Below are 15,812 nucleotides of genomic sequence, written 5' to 3'. Positions count from 1 at the left end.
ATGGTCTTTACATTTTGGCATGTTTTTGCAATGGCTGGTACCAGTTGTTCCTTTCCATGTTTAGTGCTTCCTTCAGTATCTCTTGTAGGGCAGGACTGGTGGTGACAAAATCTCTAAGCATTTGCTTGTCTGTAAAGGATTTTATTTCTCCTTCACTTATGAAACTTAGTTTGGCTGGATATGAAATTCTGGGTTGAAAATTCATTTCTTTAAGAATGTTGAATATTGGCCCCCACTCTCTTCTGGCTTGGAGAGTTTCTGCTGAGAGATCTTCTGTTAGTCTGATGGGTTTCCGTTTGTGTGTAAGCAGACGTTTCTCTCTGGTTGCCCTTAACATTTTTTCCTTCATTTCAACTTTGGCGAATTTGACAATTATGTGTCTTGCAGTTGTTCTTCTCGAGGAGTATCTTTGTGGCGTTCTCTGTATTTCCTGAATTTGAATGTTGGCCTGCCTTACTAGGTTGGTGAAGTTCTTCTGGATGATATCCTACAGAGTGTTTTCCAACTTGGTTCCATTTTCCCTGTCACTTTCAGGCACACCAATCAGACATAGGACAATCAATGTGGTCTTCTAAATGCAACCAGACCTGGTTTATGTCAACTGATTTATGACCAAAAGGCGGAACTTATGAGACAGCATAGCAAATGTAAGAAGCCATATTTGCTGTTTATGACTGTCAGCATAATGTCACAAATTCCTTGACTCTGTGATGAAGTGCAGCTCTCCAAAAATGCTTTGAAGACAAAACAGGATAGAGAATATGTTCCCCATATCTCTCCTCTGAGCCTCTATATTCCTTAAAATATAAATGATCCTAATCCTTACACTTTTCTACACAAAAGATAATTTCTGACAGGGTTAGTGAGTATGCCCCTGTAATTTGTAACCAGATATACTCTACACCCCAACATTGATGTGATTCTGCTTTAATGTCGCTTCTGAGCAAGTCCAATATGATTCTACACTTACTGGATCTTCATAGCTTGTATATAAGCTGTGGGCTAAAAACCTGTACCAGAGCAGTCTGACAGAACCTTTCAGAAAGACTTCTCCTAGGCTGTAATCCTCAGTCTCTTGTTCTCAGTAAGACCCCTAAATAAATCTAACTTTAATTTCTTAAAAGCTTAATTTTTTTTCTTTAGTTGACACCAAAAATCTCACCAGTCAGATCCACAAACTTTTAGGTATTTTCCTATTTTGATATCATTCTAGGCAAGCGTTTTCTAACTCTCCCATCAGAATATGACTTCGGTGCCTTTTCCTCAGCCTCCACTGATGATTTCTTCTCATTATCCTTAAAGCCCTTTCCAGTAGACTTCTTAAGCTCTTTCAGGTTTTCAATCTCCTTAAGGCTCATTCAGTTCATTACTATCAGTTTCCAGAATGCTTTTCCAGGCTTTGGTATCATTTTCCTTGAAGTCTGTTCACCTTTCACTAACGGTCTTTGTGAAATCATTCTGGCTTCTATCCATTGTCTGATTCCAAAGCCAAATGCCACATAGTTTACATTTATATTCTATTAGAGTGACATCTTATTCCAGGTACCACAAACAACCTCAAAACTTAGCAGCTTAAAACAACGAACTGAAAAACCTGTGGACTTGTATTAGCACAAGCAGGGCTTAGCTCCATGATTCTGCTCCATGTGGTGTTGACTGTAGCCATCTGTGGTATTCACTTGGCAGCTGGGTAGTCTGGAGAGTTGAAGGTGGCTTCACCAATGTGCCTGTTTTATTAGTTGATTGAATGAAATGTTGTGGTAAGGTGGGCCTCTCTTGCTCTCTGTGTAGTTTGAGAGCCTGTCTACATGATCTATTCAGCAGTGATATGGTTTGGTTGTGTCCCCACTGAAATCTCATCTTGAATTGTAGCTCCCATAATTTCTGTGTCTTGTGGGAGGGATCCAGTGGGAGATAATTGAATCATAGGGGTATTTTTCCCCATACTGTTCTCATGGTAGTGAATAAGTCTTACAAGATCTGATGATTTTATAAGGGGTTTCCCCTTTCACTTAGCTCTCATTCTCTCTTGTCTGCCATCATGTAAGATGTGCCTTTTGCCTTCTACCATGATTGTGAGGCCTCCCTATCCACCTGGAACTGTGAGTCTGTTAAGTGTCTTTTTCTTCATAAATTACTCAGTCTCAGGTATGTATCAGCAGCATGGAAACAGACTAATACAGTACACTGGTACTGGTAGAGTGGGGTGCTGTTTTAAAGATACCCAAAAATGTGGAAGTGACTTTGGAACTGGGTAACAGGCAGGGGTTGAAACACTTTGGAGGGCTCAGAAAACAACAGAAAAGTGTGGGAAAGTTTGGAACTTCCTAGAGACTTGTTGAATGGCTTTGACTAAAATGTTGATAATGATATAGACAATGAAATCCAGGCTGAGACGGTCTCAGATGGAGATGAGGAACTCGTTGGGAACTGGAGTAAAGGTATCTCTTGCTATGTTTAAGCAAAGAGACTGGCAGCTTTTTGTACCTGCCCTAGAGATCTGTGGAACTTTGAACTTAAGGGAGATGAGTTAGGGTATCTGGCAGAAGAAACTTCTAAGTAGCAAAGCATTCAAGAGGTGACTTGTGTGTGTTAAAAGCTCTCAGTTTTAATAGGAAAACAGAGCATAAAAGTTCAGAAATTTTGCAGCATGACAGTGTGGTAGAAAAGAAAATCCATTTTCTGAGGAAAATTCAAGCTGGCTGCAGAAATTTGCATAAATAACAATGAGCCAAATATTAATCGCTATGTCTTCAGGGCGTGTCAGAGATCTTTGTGGCAGCCCCTTCCATCACACACCCAGAGGCCTAGGAGGAAAAAATGGTTTCATAGGCTGGGCCCAGGGCCCCCCTGCTGTTTGCCTGTGTATAGTCTAGGGATTTAGTGCCCTGCGTCCCAGCTGCTCCAGCCGTGGCTAAAAGGGGCCAAGGTACAGCTCAGGCCATGGTTTCAGAGGGTGCAAGCCTGAAGCCTTGGCAGCTTCCATGTGGTGTTGAGCCTGTGGATTCACAGAAGTCTAGAATTGAGGTATGGGAACCTCCACCTAGATTTCAGAGAATGTATGGAAATGCCTGGATCTCCAGGTAGAAGTTTGCTGCAGGAGTGGGGTCCTCATGGAGAACCTCTGCTAAGGCAGTGTGGAATGTAAATGTGGGGTTGAAGTCCCCAACACAGAGTCCTCACTGGGGTACTGCCTAGTAGAGCTATGAGAAGAGGGCTGCTGTCCTCCAGACCCCGGAATGGTAGATCCACCGACAGCTTGCACTGTGTGCCTGGAAAAGCTGCATACAATGCCAGCCTATGAAAGCAACTGGGAAGGAGGCTCTTCCCTGCAAAACCACAGGGGTGGAGCTGGCCAAGACCATGGGAACCCACCGCTTGCATCAGTATGACCTGGATGTGAGACATAGAGTCAAAGGAGATCATTTTGGAGCTTTAAGATTTGACTGCCCCACTGGATTTCAGACTTGCATGGAGCCTTTAGTCCCTTTGTTTTGGCTAAATTTTACCATTTGGAATGGTTGTATTTACCCAATGCCTGTACTCCTATCGTATCTAGAAAATAACTAAATTGCTTTTGATTTTGCAGGCTTATAGGTGGAAGTGACTTGCTTTACCTCAGGTGAGACTTTGGACTGTCAACTTTTGAGTTAATGTTGAAGTGAGTTAAGACTCTTGGGGACTACTGGGAAGGCACAATTGGTTTTGAAACGTGAGGACATGAGATTTGGGAGGGGCCAGATATGGTTTGGCTGTGTCCTTACCCAAATCTCATCTTGAATTGTAACTCCCATAATTCCCATGTGTTGTGGAGGGACCTGGTGGGAGATAATTGAATGATTCGGTGGTTTCTCCCATACTGTTCTTGTGGTAGTGAATAAGTCTCATGAGAGCTGATGGTTTTATAAGGGGTTTCCCCTTTCACTTGGCTTTCATTCTCTCTTGTCTGCTCCATGTAATGCATACTTTTCACCTTCTGCCATGATTATGAGGCCTCCCCATCCACGTGGAACTGTGATTCCATAAAACTCTTTTTATTCATAAATTACCCTGTCTCGGATATGTCTTTACCAGCAGCATGAAAATGGACTAATGCAAGCAGAATAAGCAGAATTCTTCAATACTGACTCAGTACTCCACACGTGTTGGTTCCAAGATGGAGAAATGGAAGCTTCAAGGATTTTAACATAAGTAAAGTTTTACTTTCACTGTATTCTATTGGTCAAAGCAGTCAAAGAGTCTACCCAGATTCAAGGAGAAAGAACATATACCCACGTTTTCAACGGGATGGTGCCACAAAATTTCTAGTCATCTTAATTCACCACAGATAGAAATATGAAGAGCTCATTTGTTATGTTATTTGTGAATGCAGACTCAGTATATTTGTTGGTTTATATAGCAGTGGGAAAATAAGAACATTTTTTAATTCAACTTTTAGCCCTGACATGTAAAATGAGATCATTACATGGTAAGGATGAGGGAGAAAGGAAAGGTCAGAAAAAGTAGAAGAGTAATGGATTCAGAAAGTATAGGATGATTGCCAGTGTGGTTGTGTTTTATCTAGCCACAGCTGTGTGATATCAAGATGTAGTAGGCAGAGAGTTCAATTTATCAGGATTGTTGTTTGGAAAAGAGAGTACAATCATTATGAGGGAGCAAGGTATTGATCATGGAATATAAGCTGGGAAAAGAGGTAAGGTAAGAAGGATATCAGTAAAATGAATGGCAGCATAAATATGATAGAACCATTGGATTGGTGGCTCTGGAGGAGTTGAATAATTATTAGACTTGAAGCATTAGATGGTGCATTAGTGAGTGCATCTCCAACTAAGTCTACCATCAAGTCCTGGTGATTTATTATCTCAAATATATGACACATTTATCTACTTATCTCATTTCCAAAACTCCCATACCTAGTTTAAGTAATCAAATTTCTTGCCTTGGCAAGCATGTTGCTTTATAATTGACTCACCTGTATCCAATCTGAATTCCTTAAAATCCATTCTATACATTGTAACCATAGTGATATATACAAATGTGAAGTCTGGTCAAATCATTCTTCTGCTTAATAGTCTTTGATTTCTTATTCTCTACTTCCACTACTTATTTCAGCATTATCCTGCACAATGCTTTCCCTCACTTCCTCATAATGTGGTTTCAGGCACACCTTCCAAGGTCCCACTCTGGCCTCACCGGGAGCAGAATTCCCTCTGCAGGAAAACCTTTGTTCTCCATTCAACAGTTAACTTCTGTTTACCCTTTAGATCTTAGCTCCAGTGTTACTTTCTTAGGGGAAACTTCTCTGACTCACATCAAATCCCTCTCCTACAGTAATTTTCACTTTATTTCAGAGTAATTTTTGTGGTTGCAATTTTACATTTGTGTGATTGTTTGATTAATCTCTGTCTCCTCCACAAAAACTCTAAGATGTAGGAACTATATCTTACTAGTGTTCAGCACAATACCTGGCACATAGGTGTTCAAAAAATACTAATAGGGTAAATAAATGAATTAATTTTGTGCTTTTGTTTTAATATTTTCATTGTATTAATATTTCTCTGTATATATTTTATATTTTGTATGTACATATTTTTAATAATTTTGAAGATTTATAGTTTTTTTTAGTTATTTGCTGTATGTGTTATATTTAATTCTTTAATTTTTGTGTTATTTCCAAGGGTACTCTCCACTGACTCTTTTAATATATTTCCACTTTACCCCTTTAACCCGATTTCCTCTCCTGCCTTCATCATTCAACTTTATTTGATTTTGTTATATTTAATTTTTCTAATAATGACCTTTATCTTTTAAAATGGTATTTAATCACCCATAACATAATTTGTTGATTCTCTCCCACTGTGAAAGTTGAATGGACCAGAATATATTTCTACTATCTTTCTCTTCTTATTTTTGTTATGAATATAATTAATCTTTATACAGTTATGATTTGTAACATCTGCATTCTGTTCTTTAACCACAATCCCCAGAACATTTTGATATTAGGCTTCAGAATGCTCACTTGTATCATGTTATCTCTATTCATTTCTGGTGGATTAGTGGAGTTTATACTTTAATAGTTTTCTTTTTTAAGTTTTTCTGATAGAGATGGGGGTCTTGCTATGTTGCCCAGGCTGGTCTTGAACTCCTGGGCTCAAGTGACTCTCCTGCCTTGGCCTTTCAAAGTGTTGGGATTATAGGTGTTAGCCACTGTACCTGGCCTCTAATAGTTTTCTTTATTAAAGCCTCATGGGGACTCTTTTTTGTTTTAATTTTTGTGGGTTGTTTATTCTGTGTTTGTGAAGTCTGGTAAATTCAGTTGTTGCATCTGCCTTGATATGGGCATGCTATAACAAATTTTTTTCTTGGTAAAGATAAGTCCTTTAACCATTAGATTCAATGTTTTTTCATTTCAGAAAAGTTTTATCTTTGAACTTTTTAACCAAGTATCATGAGATCTTTCACGCTAATTTTTCATTTGTTGGACCTGCCTTGAATGTTACACTTCACCTTCTTGGGTTTTGTATTTCATTTTGCTCAGGATATTTAAGCCTGTCATTTATATTCTTATCTGTGTTTTTAGCAACATTGTTCTCTCCATTTCCCACTTTTTTTCCTGTTTTTATTGATCTTCATTTCTATCATGGTTGTCTTTATTCATTACACTCTGAATTTTGCCAGATTATTTTTTATCACTTTATATTTTCTATTATTTATTTTCAATTCTGTCTTCTAAATATCATTTCAGAGAGTATACATTTTAGAGAAGGCATATTTTTTAAAAACTTAGAATGTTTGATCATATTTTTTGCTGCTTCATGGTATAATTTATCTGTATGTTCTTTACCTTATGTAATTTTCCCTTTTCTTCTAGTATTTTATAAAGGTTATCATGTTTTATTTTGTAATACAATTATTGTAAATAATTATATAATATTATTAATCTTTGAATATTCTAGATATTTGTGAAAGAATATTGCACAGGAGGAGCTGGGGTAGTAGGTATCATAGAAGGCAGATGAGTTTTGGAATGTTGTCTCCAAAACACCTCTCATCTATTAGAATGACTCCTGGGCTGTAGGGTTAACTACTGGCTTAGAGTGGATTCATAGTTGTTAATTTCGTCATGAGTCTTGTGACTTATCCTTTCCTTTCATACTAGAATGAAAATTGCCATCTGTCTGGCTTCTTCCCCATCTTCTTGCCTTCTTTCATTACACCACACACATGTCCTAATTATTCCAAAGGTGATAAATTTGTATGTTTCCCTTTAAATTCCTTTCTCTCTGTCACTCATGGAGGGTTCACATGATGCAATATTTCTGTTCCAAGTAAAGATCACAGGTTTTAATCCTCAATCCTCAGTATACATATCTCTTTTAGGGATTTCTGGGCTTCTTGACTAGCTCAAGATCTTTAGAGGCATGCACTTTATCTTGGTGTTCAGTCTTGACTGGTTTAAACTTTTGATGTCCAGAAGGTTTTCTTCATATGTTGTGGTGTGGAATTGTAAATATTTTCTAGCTTTTGTAAGGTTGTGGCTCATATTTATATTTCTCCTGGTTTAAAAGAAGAGAGAGAAAGAAGTATCTCAAGTTGAGACTCTTAGATTGGAAATTTGAATTTATTTACACAAGTGAGATTCATCTAGAGTTTTATTTTTTCTCCTGTAATTGCTTGAAATTTGGATTCAAGATTATATGTGTTTTGTGAATATGTTGGGTAACATTGTGACTTTTCTATAATTTAGGGAAGTTTGATGTAAGAGAAAGGGAAAAAATTTTTTGAGAGAATCCTAAATTCATATATGGCCTAACCTTTTAATATCTATGTAACTTTAGATAATAAATAATTTGTTTGAGATTATGTGGCACTAACAACACCTGCTTCACAGTGTAATTGTGAGGATTTAATAGAATTTGTATAGTGAGTGTTAGTTTTGATGTTACTTTAAACCTCTTTGCCTTGTACATTCTCTCTATCTTTTCCATGGAATATTATATGATTTTATGTCCATATATTAGTTTCATACTTTCAATTACATTTTATGTTTAAATTGTATATTATGGTAATCATTATGTAAATGATTAAAAATGTAAAGGGACAACATTTAATGTTGCTCTGGAGTTAGCCTTTAGTCACAAAATAAAGATTTAAAGTATCCCTGGACAATGGCAAAAGGCCTTTTTTTGTCATAAGAAAATCAAACATGCCTTATTTCACCCAGTTAACAATTTCTGTGCTTGGCTACCCTGGGAAAACCAAAACGACCATAGGTGATGATTCCCCAGGCCACGTGATCTTAGTCTGGCATTCTCGGATCTCTAAGGCATCACTTTGGCCAGTACCCTCTGGGGCTGTAATTAGCAGCCCTCTTCCTGTTTTATACAGCTATGTGTGTATGTCTGCAGTGATTTCGTACTGCATCTGGTTAATCTTGTGAGAACTGTCTGCAGTGATCCCGTACTGCATCTGGTTAATCTTGTGAGAACTGTCTGCAGTGATCCCGTACTGCATCTGGTTAATCTTGTGAGAATCTGCCAGTTGCATCTCGCCTACTGCATCTGGTTAATCTTTGTGAGAACTGTACCTATCGAATTTTTTTTTTTTTTTTTTTTTTTTTTGAGACGGAGTCTCGTCTGGTCGCCCAGGCTGCGAGTGCAGGGCCAGATCTCAGCCTCACTGCAGCTCCGCCTCCCGGCTTCACGGCCATTCTCCCGCCCTCAGCCTCCCGGAGTAGCCGGGACTACAGGCCCGCCTGCCACCTCGGCCGGCTAGTTTTTTGTATTTTTAGCTAGAGACGGGTTTCACTGTGTTAGCCCAGGATGGTCTCGATCTCCTGACCCGTGATCCGGCCCGATCTCGGCCTCCCAAAGTGCTGGGATTACAGGCTTGAGCCCACCGCGCCCGGGCCCCTATCGGCCCCTATCTGAATTTTTAATGATGCTGTTTTCTTAGTTCCCTTGGCAAAGCAGATAGGTGAGGGATAGAAATAAAATCTATACTCAGTAAATCAGTGAGCCAAGGTCTATGACTGGCAATGAGCGAATTACATTCTCCTCAATTGGGTGCAATGTCAGCTTTCTGTGTGACCATTTGCTGTTGCCACTAGAGAAGGAGGATGCAGCAGGAATCAGGCACTGTGAAGAAAAGTCGCTGTGTATAGGCAGCTAAGAATATAGGCAGGGAAAGTGAACATCTCAGCTCCCAAAGAATGAGAATAAAGCTGTAAAAGACTGTCAGGGAAGAATCAGAGTTAATCTTATGACTATTCATCCTTCTTCCCAGATTTTCCCAACTGTTTAGCCCTACTTTTGTTTCGCTTTGGGTCTCATTTTTCCTTCCTCTGTGGCCTGTGCCTTATGGTCAGCTCGGACATCCATCAGTCTATCCAATGCCTAGAAACCTGTCACCCCTTCTTACCTTCTGTGTCACCCAGCATTCCCCTTCTCAGCCCTTTTCATTCTCATCGTGGAATCCTTTGGGTTTGATTTCAAGGTGTCCAGCACCATTCATGTCACATCAGAGTGGCATGGAAGATTTCTGAAAATTTTGTCATCTAACCTCTAGTGGAGACTTTTAATTAATTCAACTTTTGACAACTCTATTACATTCATTATATTATCCATTCATTCATTAATACATTTGACATTTACAATGTGTACCAACAAGGTGCCAGGTCAGAACTGCCCACTTACAATGTAGAACATTTCTGTAAATTTTGTTTCAATTTTCTTGTATTTCTTCTCCTTTATTCTACCATCCCACTTTATCTTCTGCCACAGAAGTTCTCTTCTCTCTCTTTGTTCTCTCTTCTCCTCCTTTATTCTTGATACCTGCTTCTATTTTGGCTCCTTGAGGCCAGCACTGGTTGTCCTCCTACCTCTGTGATGTTCTGTCTAGTTTATTGGGTCTTTTTCCTACCTTACATAATCAGTGTGGATAGTTTCTATAGTTAGGTCTTTGCTTTTTAACCTTTTTTTTCCCTGTGTATTATTTCCTTCACGGACCTTATGTACTCTTATGCATCCATCTATTATTTTTATATGGATGACTATACAATTACATGTTGTATTTGTATAGTAATATACAAATATATCCTGTCTTATGTTTTCACCTGAGCATCTCAATATCTAATACTCTTATTTGCTTAAAACGCACATGACTATTTCTTCCACCCTGTCATATTTTATGTTCAACTTTCTAATCTCTAAAAATTGACCTACCATTGTCCTATTTATTCGTGCTGAAATCTTGATATTTTCTTTGAGTTCATGCTCCTTCATATTCACTCCAGCTATAATAAGTCACCAATCCTTTGGGTTTTTACTGATCAGTATTTCTATTTCTGTTTCTACAGCCTTACAGCTAGAACTCTGTAGTCCCATTTCCTCTGTGTAGCTCCCCAAGTCTGCTCTATTTCAATCTTCTCCTAAGTGAACTCCTTCCCTCTGTTTTTCTTTTCCTCCATTTGACCCATCACACTTATAGATGGGGCATCTTCCCTAGTTACTGGCCTCATTCTCAATTCCCTGGACCCATACCTTCACTGGCTCCCTAAATGTATTTGATAATTCACATATAGCTTTGAGAAGTTTCTAATGATAGGCAGCAGATGAATCTTGACTACCTTTCTTATTTTATTTTCCCTTCTTCACCAAAATGATTTTTAGGATCTAGACACTCTGTATGCTTCAACATACACCAAACTTACCATTTTTGAAATATTTTACAATCTACTTGAAAAGACTTCTTTAGAACCTATATTCGTGTATTGTAATATCTATCCTTTCTATGGCTATCCTCAAATGCCACATCACTATAAGGACTTCCTTCATCACTGTAGCTCTTTTCACTCTGCTTATATTGTAGAGGATTTGTTACACTTCTTGAACTCCTGAGCTCAAGGGATTTGATTGCTTTGGCCTCCCAAAGTGCTGGGATGACAGGTGTGAGCCATTGCACCTGGCCTGATTTGTTCCACTTCTATATGCATCACACATGCCTGATGTATATTTGTATGCACATTGCATAAGGATCGGCTTTGTACGACTTCAGTCTTTCTTGATATGTGACACAGAGTAAGTAAATCCACTTCAACAAAATGAATAAGTGAGAAGGTAATACTGGAAACAGAACATAACTGTGACTAGGAATTTGGTCTTGCCTCGCCATTTAATTTTCTGATGTGCATAACTATCTGTTTTCTTCACTTGTAAAATTTAACATGAGGTTGAAACTGGAGAATTTTATATTTTCATGAAAAGGCAATTTGGGAGAAAAGTCAGTTTTCCTGAGGATAAGGTGTTGTATGGTTTGATTGCTTTGCCTTGGCTGGTCAACACATTTGTACACCTGGATGGGAACAGTTTTCAGAAATCCTTTCAAGCATCTACTAATTCTCCTGTCTACACATTTACCTTTCTCCCATTTCTTATTCCTAATGACAGGGGAAATACCCAGTGTTATCTGAAGTAGTCATAAAAGACATTTTTTTTTATTTTTATGTGAGGACTTGAAATTTATGGCTTTGGATTATAGGGCTTACCATCAAGGAAAGGGCGTAGCCTGGTCAAAGGACAAAGCTTCTTCCTGCATTCCTCAGGCAGTCTTTGATTAGTGTGTCCACCTCGGGGCAACTTTTTTTTGGGCAGGGGGGGAAATATACTTAAGTGATTAAATGCAAGTGTAGACATGAAAGCTTTACCTAAAGCCAGGTCTAATGACCATACCTGCGAATCAGGGAGTGTTTAAAATTTGAGAAATAATTTTCTATACTTGAAAGTCACTTATGTAGATAGTCCTCGGTTTATAATAAATAACATTTATTGTGCTATACTATGTGGTAGGTATGAGGTTAAGTATTTTTACCTGTATTATATCATTTATTTCTTACAAATGGAGCAAGGGATCAAGCAAGCAAGGGAGGTTTATTATCCCCATTTTATGCATTTATGTATTTATTTTTGATTTCTATTCTTTTTGGTTTTTTGGTTTTTTATTGATATATCATAGTTGTATATGTTTTGGGGTACGTGTGATATTTTGATACATGTGTACAATGTGTAATGATCAAATCAGGGTAATTGGGATACTCATCACCTCAAATATTTATCTTTTCTTTGTGTTGGGAACTTTGTAATTTTTCTCTGCTAGCTATTTTAGAATATACAATAAATTATTGTTCGCTATGATTTCTCCATTGTACAATTGAATACTAGAACTTATTACTTCTAACTACATATCCCCTGATCAATAACTATAATTTCTCTGCTGTACAGTCAAATACTAGAATGTCTTCCTTCTAACCCTATATCCCTAATTCAATATTAAGGAAACTGAAACTCAGAAAGGTCTAAGAGATTTGTTATGTTAACATAGCAAGTGAGTGGTGGAGCCTGGATTCAAAATCAGTTCTGGTCGACCTCAAAGTCCAAATTATTAACCTTTCTACTATAATGTGTGGAAGTAAGTTTGTGAATTTTGTATTTTAGGATTTGAAGATAAAAGAGGTGAAAATTTGGAAATGATTTCTGGACTTTTGAATGTTAACAAACAGCTATGTGTTAAGTCCACCCTGTAGACCCACAAGTTTTATAAATAACTCTACTGTGACCTTCAGTAGCAGAAGCTGCTCCTGGGGTGGTAGAACACAAGGAAAACACACACTAGTAAAAATTTCATGTGCCTGCTGTCTTTGCTCTGTACATGTCTTTCTCTTGTTTATATATGTTAGGATCCTCAAATCATAATAACAAGTATACTTTTTACAGTGAATTGCATGTGTATATTATTGTATAGTATAAAAGGCAATATTTTCATTTATTATCATCTGTGCTTTTCACAGAAACTCTGTGAGTCCAACAGGGCAGGTAATAGAAGCAACTGCCCTTTCTCTCCCCCTTTAAATGCAACCCAATGTCAAAGTCAGTAGCATCCCCGAATCAGTGTATTAAAGGTGAGAAATTTATTTTATGTATGTTCTCTTTAACCTGTGTTCTCAGAAACAGAGACTACTGTACTTCATCCTACCTTAGTGTTGATTAGTGGTTTCTCTTCTCCTTTGAGCTATCTCTTTTATTTTTAAATAATGGTTCATACCTTCTAATTTCCCCTTTCTCCCATTCTTCCCATATTTTAATCTTCTTTTTTTAACTTTATCTCTGTTCTACTTTTCTGTATTTCAAATTGTTCCATAGACTATAGAAAAATGAGTTGAATGCTGGCTATAGGTTTGGGATGCTATTCTATCTTATCCCCAGCAAGAAATATGTTGTAAAGTCTTAGGTACTTTCTCACTGGAAGATTATTAGTCATGGCTACTATAAGTTTTTAAATGAGAATTGTTTTTATTATGCATGTTAAAATTATTAGAAAACATCAGGGAGAGGAATGAACCATAAGTAATAAAGGTTATTGACTTGAAGGTATGGTCTTACTATGATCTGGGATTATTAATCCAACTTGTCAATCAAGAACTATCTATCCACTTTCTATTTGTATGTGGGTATCTAATATGGTTATATATATGGAAGTAATGATAATTGATATGAAAAAGTCTCCTCCTCTTATATTGATTTAGGTATTTTTCACACATTGTACACCTCATTCTTCTCCTATTAAATTTTCACTAATTCCTAAAGGATGAGGTCAATGTCCTTGGCAAACCTCCTCCACCTGTTCTTAATGGCAATTGTATCTTCCGCCCTCCAATATCTATAACAGTTTTTTCTTTGAAACTCATCAAATGTTTATCTTAACACTCATTTGATATATATTGTATATCACATATGATTGTTTGTTATATGTACAATACATATTTTTTCAACTTTTTTTGGTTCTATTTACAGGAATTAGAGAAAGAACAAATCAGTGTGAAGGAGAATTGTTGGTAAAATTACAAGAAAAGATTAAGATTGTAATTGACCTTTGAGGATAATAAAATTTTAAGACCAAAAGGATGGACTTCACAGAAACATGAACTTTAGTTGTTTTTACAGTTGTTGTAACTGGTTATATAACCAACAAAATATGAAGAATGGGTAAACAAATTCTAATAGTAATGATCAATCACTTCGCAAATATAAAGTTGCTATTTACTATTGTATTGTACTAGTTCAGTAATCTTTGTGTACACATTTTATGTATTTATTGTCAGGCTGCTATATAATTCAGTGTTTATAATAGATACTATGTATAGCAATCTATGGTTAGTTTTGGTCTTAACCAGGAAAAATCACTTTTTTGAGTTTTGCTGTTTTTACTAGATTATTTTTTACTTGATTGCTCACATTATTTGATTATTATTGCAATTTGTCTTTCTGGAATAGGAATCAAGAGGCTTGGATTCTGGTTCCTATTCTATCACTTGTGTGAATTTTGGAAACTCAGTTTACTTTTCTAGGCCTCTTGTTTTTCATCTGAATGATGACCAACTTGGATAAAATGGTCTTTATATAATTCCATATGCATTTTTATCCTGTCACACTGGGAACACGTGCTTTCCCTCCCGAAGGCCTTGAGACTTTTTCAGCAATTAGAGTTTTCCTGCCCCTCTTCCCAGTGCCTCATCACCTTGCTATTCATGTTCACCCGATCAGTTCTTTGCATGCTGACTTACATTATCCTGATAGGCAGTACCTGTGGCTGTTTCTGCTCTTTCACCCAGTCCATAGGCTTCTGGTTGTAAAAAGTGTGCATCTTGAGACTCTGGACTATTAGCTCCAGAGGTGACAGTATAATCACTTCGTGTAGAAGAGGATAGGGACTCATGCCGGTGGTGGTGAGCAAGTATTAGATGACATGTGTGCCTCTGTGAGTTTTGGGGTCTAGGATAAATTATGGAACCAGGAAGATGGCCCTTTGTGTCAGAAGAACTGGAGCTGTAGGTGCAAAAATGTATGATGCCAGCATAGCAGTTTTATTTGTACCTCAGCAACTTCTAAAATAATTAACCTCCATTAAGTGTTTTCAGGAACTACTTTCTACTATAGGAAAATGATTGAGGTGAGTATCCATCTGGACACAGAGAAATATAACACTGTTTTCTGCTCACCCTTCACTTCACATATAAATACAATATGTGTTAAAGGACTAAATTTCTAGTGTCACAGTTTGTACTTTATAGTTTGAGGTCAATAAGAAAGCTCATATACCTTCTAAAAAGTGACTTATTAATGTTTGATATTAATTAATTTTATCATGAATTAAAAGTATAAAACTACAAATTTCTTAAAGATAAAATATCCAAATGGATTCAGTCAAATTAAGCATGATAATATCAAATATCAGAATAGGTTACCAGTCAGGGGGTACTGTGTACTTGAAAGGGTGGGGGATGCAATGAACATAAAAGCTGGTACCAAGGGGAGGAAGAGACAGAGAATAATTAAAACATTATCTTAACTAGTCCAAGTGATGGTCCTCAATACCTTCATGTGTACAGACAAAGAGAAACTGCAGAGATTTCTCACAACTTCTGTGGCCATTTTATGGACGTATCTTAGCAGAAACTCTGGTGAAATCTGTTTTGTTTTTCTAAGACCGCCAGAGCGGGTACAAAAGAACCAGCGACTAGGCAAGGGTAGGAGCAAAACTGCAAGTTTATTTTGGTCACCTAGCTTCAAGGGAAGAAGGTGGGTAGGGAGAGGTCTGTTGGCCCCCCGACAAAAGGGGCCCCCAGAGTCACCCGTACAGCTCTCGGACGGAGTTCCCACAGTCCTGACATCCTGACAGGAGTGGAGGACTGAGGAAGGCCGCGCGTGGCGTGCCTCCGGAGCGGCTTTTCTAGGAGTGGGAGGGCAATAGGCGGGGCA

The sequence above is a fragment of the Rhinopithecus bieti genome, unplaced genomic scaffold, assembly GCF_001698545.2.
Source record: "Rhinopithecus bieti isolate Rb0 unplaced genomic scaffold, ASM169854v2 scaffold_38779, whole genome shotgun sequence".
Taxonomy (NCBI): Eukaryota; Metazoa; Chordata; class Mammalia; order Primates; family Cercopithecidae; genus Rhinopithecus; species Rhinopithecus bieti.
Note: the sequence above shows the minus strand (reverse complement) of the source record.